Source organism: Chiloscyllium plagiosum, unplaced genomic scaffold, assembly GCF_037043375.1.
Source record: "Chiloscyllium plagiosum isolate Xiang-an unplaced genomic scaffold, Cpla_swu_hap1 HiC_scaffold_42, whole genome shotgun sequence".
Classification (NCBI taxonomy): Eukaryota; Metazoa; Chordata; class Chondrichthyes; order Orectolobiformes; family Hemiscylliidae; genus Chiloscyllium; species Chiloscyllium plagiosum.
In genome coordinates, this window is record NW_028270180.1 from 73,378,070 (window position 1) to 73,385,786 (window position 7,717).

Consider the following 7,717-nt stretch of genomic DNA (forward strand, 5'->3'; position numbering starts at 1 on the left):
CCCTCTCTGTACTAGCCCATTCACCAGGACCTCCGTGCTCCTGTCGACAAACCGTGGTGTAATTACCCCTTATTTGCCATGCTCGGGGTAAACTGTGCAGGGCAGCTCCTAACAGAGAAAGCTCAACCTTGTGCTCAGTGGCCTTTTAAAGATGGCGCCAGTGTCATGGATCATGGAATATCCAGGGACTCCCGGGCGATGGTGAGTACCTCCAGCCATATTGGGTGGGAGAATCGGGCTGGTATTGAATGAGAGGGACACCATGGGGTGGGTGGTTAATGAAGTGAGTTCGATAAGATAGCACCAGGAAACTAGCTCGGCCTAGTGTAGATAATCCCTCCGTCACAGTCAATGGAAATGGCACTAAGACAAATTATTGTTAGATTTAGCTCAATGAGCCAAAGACTCTGTTGACCCTACACCCAAATACAAAGCTGCAGAACAAATACTCATCTAAAACTCTGCATCACCTGAACTCCCACCAATATCATGTTCACCTACAATTCCTGGAAACACTTATGTTACAGGATGCTGTTAAAATGTTTTCATTTCTGCATTCTGAAACCTGGGAACACATCCTTCCATAACATTTTCTCTCAGTCTCCCCCTCTCTCTCTATTTCCCATACCCCTCCAATTTGTTATTGTTTAAACTAATTCCCCCTCCATCTCTGTATCTCTGTGACAGGGATGTTCACAGCCACAGCATCCCCTTGTCAGGGCACAATGGAGAGATGGAGTTGTAAATGGATGGGAGCTGCACATCCTGTCACTTCCAGCATGGGCTGCAAGATTCCCCACACTGGGCAGTGATCGAACACACTGTTACTGAGCAATGCACTGGGGTGGGGTACACAGTCCTACATACTGGGAGGGTAACTGCTCCTGGTTTACAGATTAATTCATGGGTGATCACTGCACAGATCACTGTGCTGGTCAGACTATCTGGTTGAGGTTTATCGATAATGCCATGATGTAGTCTGCACTTCTCCCGCTGCTGTACAGATATCTACTCCGGGGTTATAGATCAATGCACTGCTGTGGTCTGCACAGCTCCCCGTGTTGGACAGATATCTAATCTGGGTTTATAGATCAATGGATTGCTGTGGTCTGCACGTCTCACCGCGCTGGACAGATAAGTGGTCTGGGATTATAGATCAATGCCCTGATCTGATCTGTGCAGTGCTCCACTCTGGACAGATTGCTGGATTGTACTGAGCAGGACACTGGCCTGGTCTGCACAGTGTTCCACGGTGAACAGATATCTCCTCTGGGTTGATGGTTTCTGGGCTGGTTCTGTGAGGTGGATTGAGAGTGTGGTATATCTAACCATTTCAGCTGATCTGGCAAAGCCTTTAGTTCTCATTCCTGTGACTGGACCCTCCGTCTCTCACCTCATTAATGCTAGTGTGTCCAGGTACAGTACATCATGTTGGTGGGGTGGTTAAGGGGGAAAGGTTATGGGCAGGTCAAGGAGTTCCCCGGAACGTTCTGTCCCCGACATTCAATAACTGACATTCCCCGGAACGTTCTGTCTCCGACATTCTATAACTGACATTCCCCGGAACGTTCTGTCCCCGACATTCTATAACTGACATTCCCCAGAACGTTCTGACCCTGACATTCTATAACTGACATTTGCCGGAACGTTCTGTCCCCGACATTCTACAACTGACGTTCCCCGGAACGTTCTGTCCCTGACATTCTATAACTGACATTCCCTGGAACGTTCTGTCCCCAACATTCTATAACTGACGTTCCCCGGAAAGTTCTGTCCCCGACATTCTATAACTGACATTCCCCGGAACGTTCTGTCCCTGACATTCTATAACTGACGTTCCCCGGAACGTTCTGTCCCCGACATTCTATAACTGACATTCCCCGGAACGTTCTGTCCCCGACATTCTATAACTGACGTTCCCCGGAACGTTCTGTCCCCGACATTCTATAACTGACGTTCCCCGGAACGTTCTGTCCCCGACATTCTATAACTGACATTCCCCGAACGTTCTGTCCCTGACATTCTATAACTGACATTCTGCGGAACGTTCTGTCCCTGACATTCTATAACTGACGTTCCCCGGAGCGTTCTGTGCCCGATATTCTATAACTGACATTCCCCGGAACGTTCTGTCCCCGACATTCTATAACTGACATTTCCCGGAACGTTCTGTCCCTGTTATTCTATAACTGACATTTCCCGGAACGTTCTGTCCCCGACATTCTATAACTGACATTCCCCGGAACGTTCTGTCCCCGACATTCTATAACTGACATTTCCCGGAACGTTCTGTCCCTGTTATTCTATAACTGACATTTCCCGGAACGTTCTGTCCCCGACATTCTATAACTGACATTCCCCGGAACGTTCTGTCCCCGACATTCTATAACTGACATTCCCCGGAACGTTCTGTCCCCGACATTCTATAACTGCCATTCCCCGGAACGTTCTGTCCCTGACGTTGTTTGTGAACGGCCGGACGTCAGTGAATTGAACAAACGATAAGATCCCGAGGGAAGAGATCCCGTTCCAGGGAGAAGGAGACACTGTTCCGAAGGCCCCTCAGGCAGTTAAAGGGGTGAATACGTTTTCCCGGCGTTTACATTTCTCCACGACACAGGATCGACCACAATTTAGATCAAAATACAGGAATTCCCAAACTCCGTTTGTCTTCAGGAAACTGGGAGATAATACTTCAGGACAGCAACATTTCCACCCTCCGTATTAGGAACTGGGAAGGAGTGACCTGTGTCTGCTCTCGAGTGATCGAGTGTGTGGGAATGTTCTAGAAACCATCTGTCCTTATGGATGTGTCTCTGTGTGTTTGGGGAGGGAGGGTTTCTTGTGGTTTATGTCACTTTTTTGTCAGTAATTCTGACCTTCCCATTTGTTATTCCAGCTCCAATTATTTTAATAAATTCCTGAATACAGGGACACATTTGGAAATCTCACTGGGTCCCCGATCAAACGGGTCCCTTTGCCTCCAGGCTGATGGATAATGGGTTTGTTTTCCTTCCTCACAGTTAACGTAGTGACCATCTACGTCCTGCTTTATAAAGATTGTGGATTGTCTCCATGTGTCAGACGTTACCTGGGGGCCATGGCAGCGGCGGATCTCCTGGTCATTATCCTCGACCTGATCCTGAGACACATTCCCATTGTTTATCGGGAACAGTTTTATTTCCTGAGGGACTCCGTCCCCGTGTGTAATATCCACGCCGTCCTGCTTTATGCAGCCACTGACTGCTCTGTCTGGTTCACCGTCACTTTCACCTTTGATCGGTTTGTGACCATTTGTTGCCAGAAGCTGAAAAGTAAATATTGCAGTGAGAAGACGGCGGCTGTGGTTCTGGGAGCAGTGACTGTGCTGAGCTGTTTAAAGAACATTTCCTGGTATTTTATGCTCACGGCTCGGTATTGGCTGGGGAACTCCCCCTGGTTTTGTTATGTAACAGACGCTGTTGTATCCTCCATTGTCTGGGTCACAATCGAGTCCCTCCACCACATTCTAACCCCGTGTGCCCCATTTCTCCTGATTCTGCTGCTCAATGTTCTCACATTGTAGTGACCAGCAGAGCCCGCAGGAGACTCCGCGCTCACACCAATGGGGACGCTCAGTCTGATACAGAAATGAGAAACCGAAAAAAATCCATCATTTTACTGTTTGTCATCTCGGCCAATTTCATCCTGTTATGGTCAACGTTAATGCTGTTTTCTATATGGGCCCGGATGTATGATTTTGGGTATGAGTCTGTGTATCTAGATTACTTTGTGCAGGAATTGGGCTTCATGCTGCAGCTCCTCAGTTGCTGCACAAACACCGCGATTTATGCCGTGACGCAGACTAGATTCAGGCAGCAGCTGAAGAATGTGCTGAAATATCCCTTCACCCAAATACATCCATCCATCAAATTCCCTCATTAATCAATCCATCCGGGATTTTCTCATTTCATTTCAGTGTTTCAGCGATGGAGCAGCCTGTCGCTATGGTAACAGACTGAGGGTAGCGCTGGGTTGTCCATCCTTATCCCACAGGGGGGTTTACAGGGAAACATTTCAATGTTTCTCACAACTCAGGGGCCAGTGAGAAAAGGCACCATCCCACTGACTGTATCGATCACTTCCATTTGTAACCAATAAAAATGTTGATTAAAGCGTGCCGAGCAGCAGAGTGACCGATGTTGTTGTGTGTCTTTGTGTTGGAGAAACTGAGCTGGAGAGAGACAGACTCAGCCCCAAGTCCTGGTCCTCAGGGAAGGGGAGGGCATCGCGCCCTGAGCTCAGGAGCTGGGTTTAACTCCCTCTGTCCCCCCCACTCCAACCTGGCCTCCCGATTTCCTCTCCCTTACTCTCTCCACCTGCCTCCACTCTTTCCTCTCCCCCTCCCCTGCACTCTCTCTCTCTCCTGCCATCTGTCTCCCTCCCGCAATTCCGTCTCTACTCCATTTTTCCCTCTCCTCCCTCCTCCCACATCTCTCTATCATCTCACAACCACCCCTCCAACCACATGCAGCCACAGCACCACCCACTACCCGCCTTCCCAGTTTCTGGATCAGAGTGAGAGGGACGCGTCAGGGAGACAGACTGCGTCAGAGAGGGAGGGAGGGGAAGGAGGGAGAAAGATTTAGTCAGAGAGAAACAGAGGGAGGTGAGGAGAAAGAGAGACTGAGGTAGGTGGATCGAGAGTGAGAGAAGGTGGAGAGAGAGAGAAGGAGCAGGGAGAAAGAGAGAGAGAGAGAGGGCCAAGGGAGACATAATGTGAGGGAGAGAGAGAGAGAAATAGGGGAGGACATAATGAGAGAGAGGTCAGAGAGTGGGGGACAGAGAGTGGGGGACAGAGAGAGGGGCGACAGAGAGGGGGACACAGAGAGAGGGATAGAGAGAGGGGGGACAGAGAGAGTGAGGGGACAGAGAGAGGGGGTATATAGAGAGGGCTGGGACCAAGAAAGCGGGACAGGGGGGGGCGGGGGCAGAGAGGGGGGATAGACAGAGGAGGACTGAGAGAGTGGGGACAGTGAGAGAGGGGGACAGAGAGAGAGGGGACAGAGAGAGAGGGGACAGAGAGAGGGCTGGGACCAATAATGCGGGACAGAGAGGGGGCATAGGGACAGGGGGATCAGAGAGAGAGGGATAGAGAGAGAGGAGTAGAGAGAGAGAGAGAGAGAGGGGGGGGGGGACAGAGCGAGTGAGGGGACAGAGAGAGTGAGGGGATAGAGAGAGGGGATACAGAGAGAGGGCTGGGACCGAGAAGGCGGGACAGAGAGGGGAGAGGGGACAGAGAGAGGGGGACAGAGAGAGTGGGGGACAGAGAGAGGGGACAGAAAGAGGGGGGACAGAGAGAGGGGGGACAGAGAGAGGGGGACAGAGAGAGGGGGACAGAGAGAGGCGACAGATGGAGAAGGGGGACAGAGAGAGGGGACAGAGAGAGGGGACAGAGAGAGGGGGGACAGAGAGAGGGGGCAGAGGGGGGATAGAGAGAGAGGGACAGAGAGAGGGGGATAGAGAGAGAGGGACAGAGAGGGGGGCAGAGAGAGGGGGCAGAGTGGAGGGGGACAGAGAGAGAGGGTGGACAGAGAGGGGAGGGACGGAGATGGGGGACAGAGAGAGGGGTACAGAGAGAGTGGGGACAGGAGAAAGGGGACAGAGAGGGTGGGGACAGGGAGAGGTGGGACACAGAGAGTGCGGACAGGGACAAGGGGGGGCAGAGAGAGAGGGGACAGAGAGAGAGGGGTCACAGAGGGCGGGTACAGAGAGAGGGCTGGGACCAATAAGGCGGGACAGAGAGAGGGGGGGGACAGAGAGGGGGGTCAGAGAGAGGGGTAAAGAGAGACGGGGAGAGATGGAGAGGGGGATAGATGAAGAGGGGGACAGAGAGAGAGGGGGACAGAGAGAGAGGGGGACAGAGAGAGGGGGACAGAGACCGGGAGGGACAGAGAGAGGGGGCAGAGGGGGGACAGAGAGAGAGGGGACAGAGAGAGGGGGAGAGAGGGAGGGGGCAGAGTGGAGGGGGACAGAGAGAGAGGGTGGACAGAGAGAGGGGGACAGAGAGAGGGGAACAGAGAGAGGGGGACAGAGAGAGGGGGCAGAGGGGGGACAGAGAGAGAGGGGACAGAGAGAAGGGAGAGAGGGAGGGGGCAGAGTGGAGGGGGACAGAGAGAGAGGCTGGACAGAGAGGGGAGGGACGGAGATGGGGGGCACAGAGAGGGGGACACAGAGAGAGGGCAGAGGGAGGACAGAGAGAGGGGGGACTGAGAGAGGGGTGTACAGAGAGGGGGGAACAGAGAGAGGTGGGCAGAGAGTGGGGGCAGAGAGAAGGAAAGAGAGGGGGGGGACAATGAGAGGGGGACAGTGAGAGGGGTGTCAGAGAGGGGGAGAAAGAGAGATGGGGTGACAGAGTGAGGAGGACAGAGGGGAGCAGATAGAGTGGTACAGAAGGGGCAGACTGAGAGCGGAGGGGCAGAGAGAGAGGGGGACAGAGAGAGGGGGTCAGAAAGAGGGGGACAGAGAGAGAGGGGGGACAGAGGAAGAGGGGACACAGAGAGAGGGGGACAGAGAGAGGGAGACAGAGAGAGGGTGGACAGTGAGAGGTGGACAGAGAGGGGGTGTCAGAGAGGGAGAGAAAAAGAGATGGGATGACAGAGTGAGCAGGGACAGAGGGGAGCAGAATGAGTGGTACGGAGGGGTAGACTGAGAGCGGAGGGGCAGAGAGAAGGAGGGACAGAGAGAGAGGGGGACAGAGGAAGAGGGGGACAGAGAGAGGGGGACAGAGAGAGAGAGAGACAGAGAGAGAGGGCACAGAGAGAGAGGGGGACAGAGAGAGGGGGACAGAGAGAGGGGACAGAGAGAGAGGGGGACAGAGGAAGAGCGGGGACAGAGAGAGGGCACAGAGAGAGAGGGAGGACAGAGAGAAATGGTACAGAGAGAGGGGGGAACAGAGAGAGGGGGCAGAGGGGGGTAGAGAGAGAGGGGACAGAGAGAGGGGGAACTGAGAGAGTGGGGACAGGGAGAAGAGGGACAGAGAGGGTGGGGATAGGGAGAAGGGGGGACAGAGAGACGGGGTGCAGTAGAGAGGGGGGAATGGGGACAGAGAGAGGGGGTCAGATAGAGGGGGGAAAGAGAGAGGGGGGAAAGTGAGATGGCGAAAGAGAGAAGGGGACATAGGGGGCGGACTGAGAGCGGGGGGACAGAGAGAGAGGAGGGGCAGAGGAGGCAGAGAGAGTGGTACAGAGAGAGGGGGACAGAGAGAGGGGGCAGAGAGAGAGGTGGTTCAGAGAGAGGGGGACAGAGAGGAGGGGGACAGAGAGAATGGGGACAGAAAGGAGGGGAACAGAGAGGGGGACAGCAGGGGGGGACAGAAAGAGGAGGGGACAGGAAGAGCGGGAAAGAGGTTGGATAGAGAGAGAGAGAGAGAGGACAGACGGAGGGGGTACAGGGAGAAGGGAGACAGAGAGGGGAGTACAGAGAGGGCGTACATAGAGGGGGACAGAGAGAGGGGTGCAGAGAGAAGGGGGACAGATAGAAAGGAGACAGGGAGAAGTGGGATAGAGAGTGGGGTACAGAGAGGGTGACAGAGAGGGGGGCAGAATGGGGATAGAGGGGGGGACAGAGAGATGGGGCAGAGGGTGGACAGAGAGAGGGAAGACTGAGAGAGGGGGGTACAGAGAGGGGGTTACAGAGAGGGGGGAACAGAGAGGGGTGTAGAGAGAGAGGGGACAGA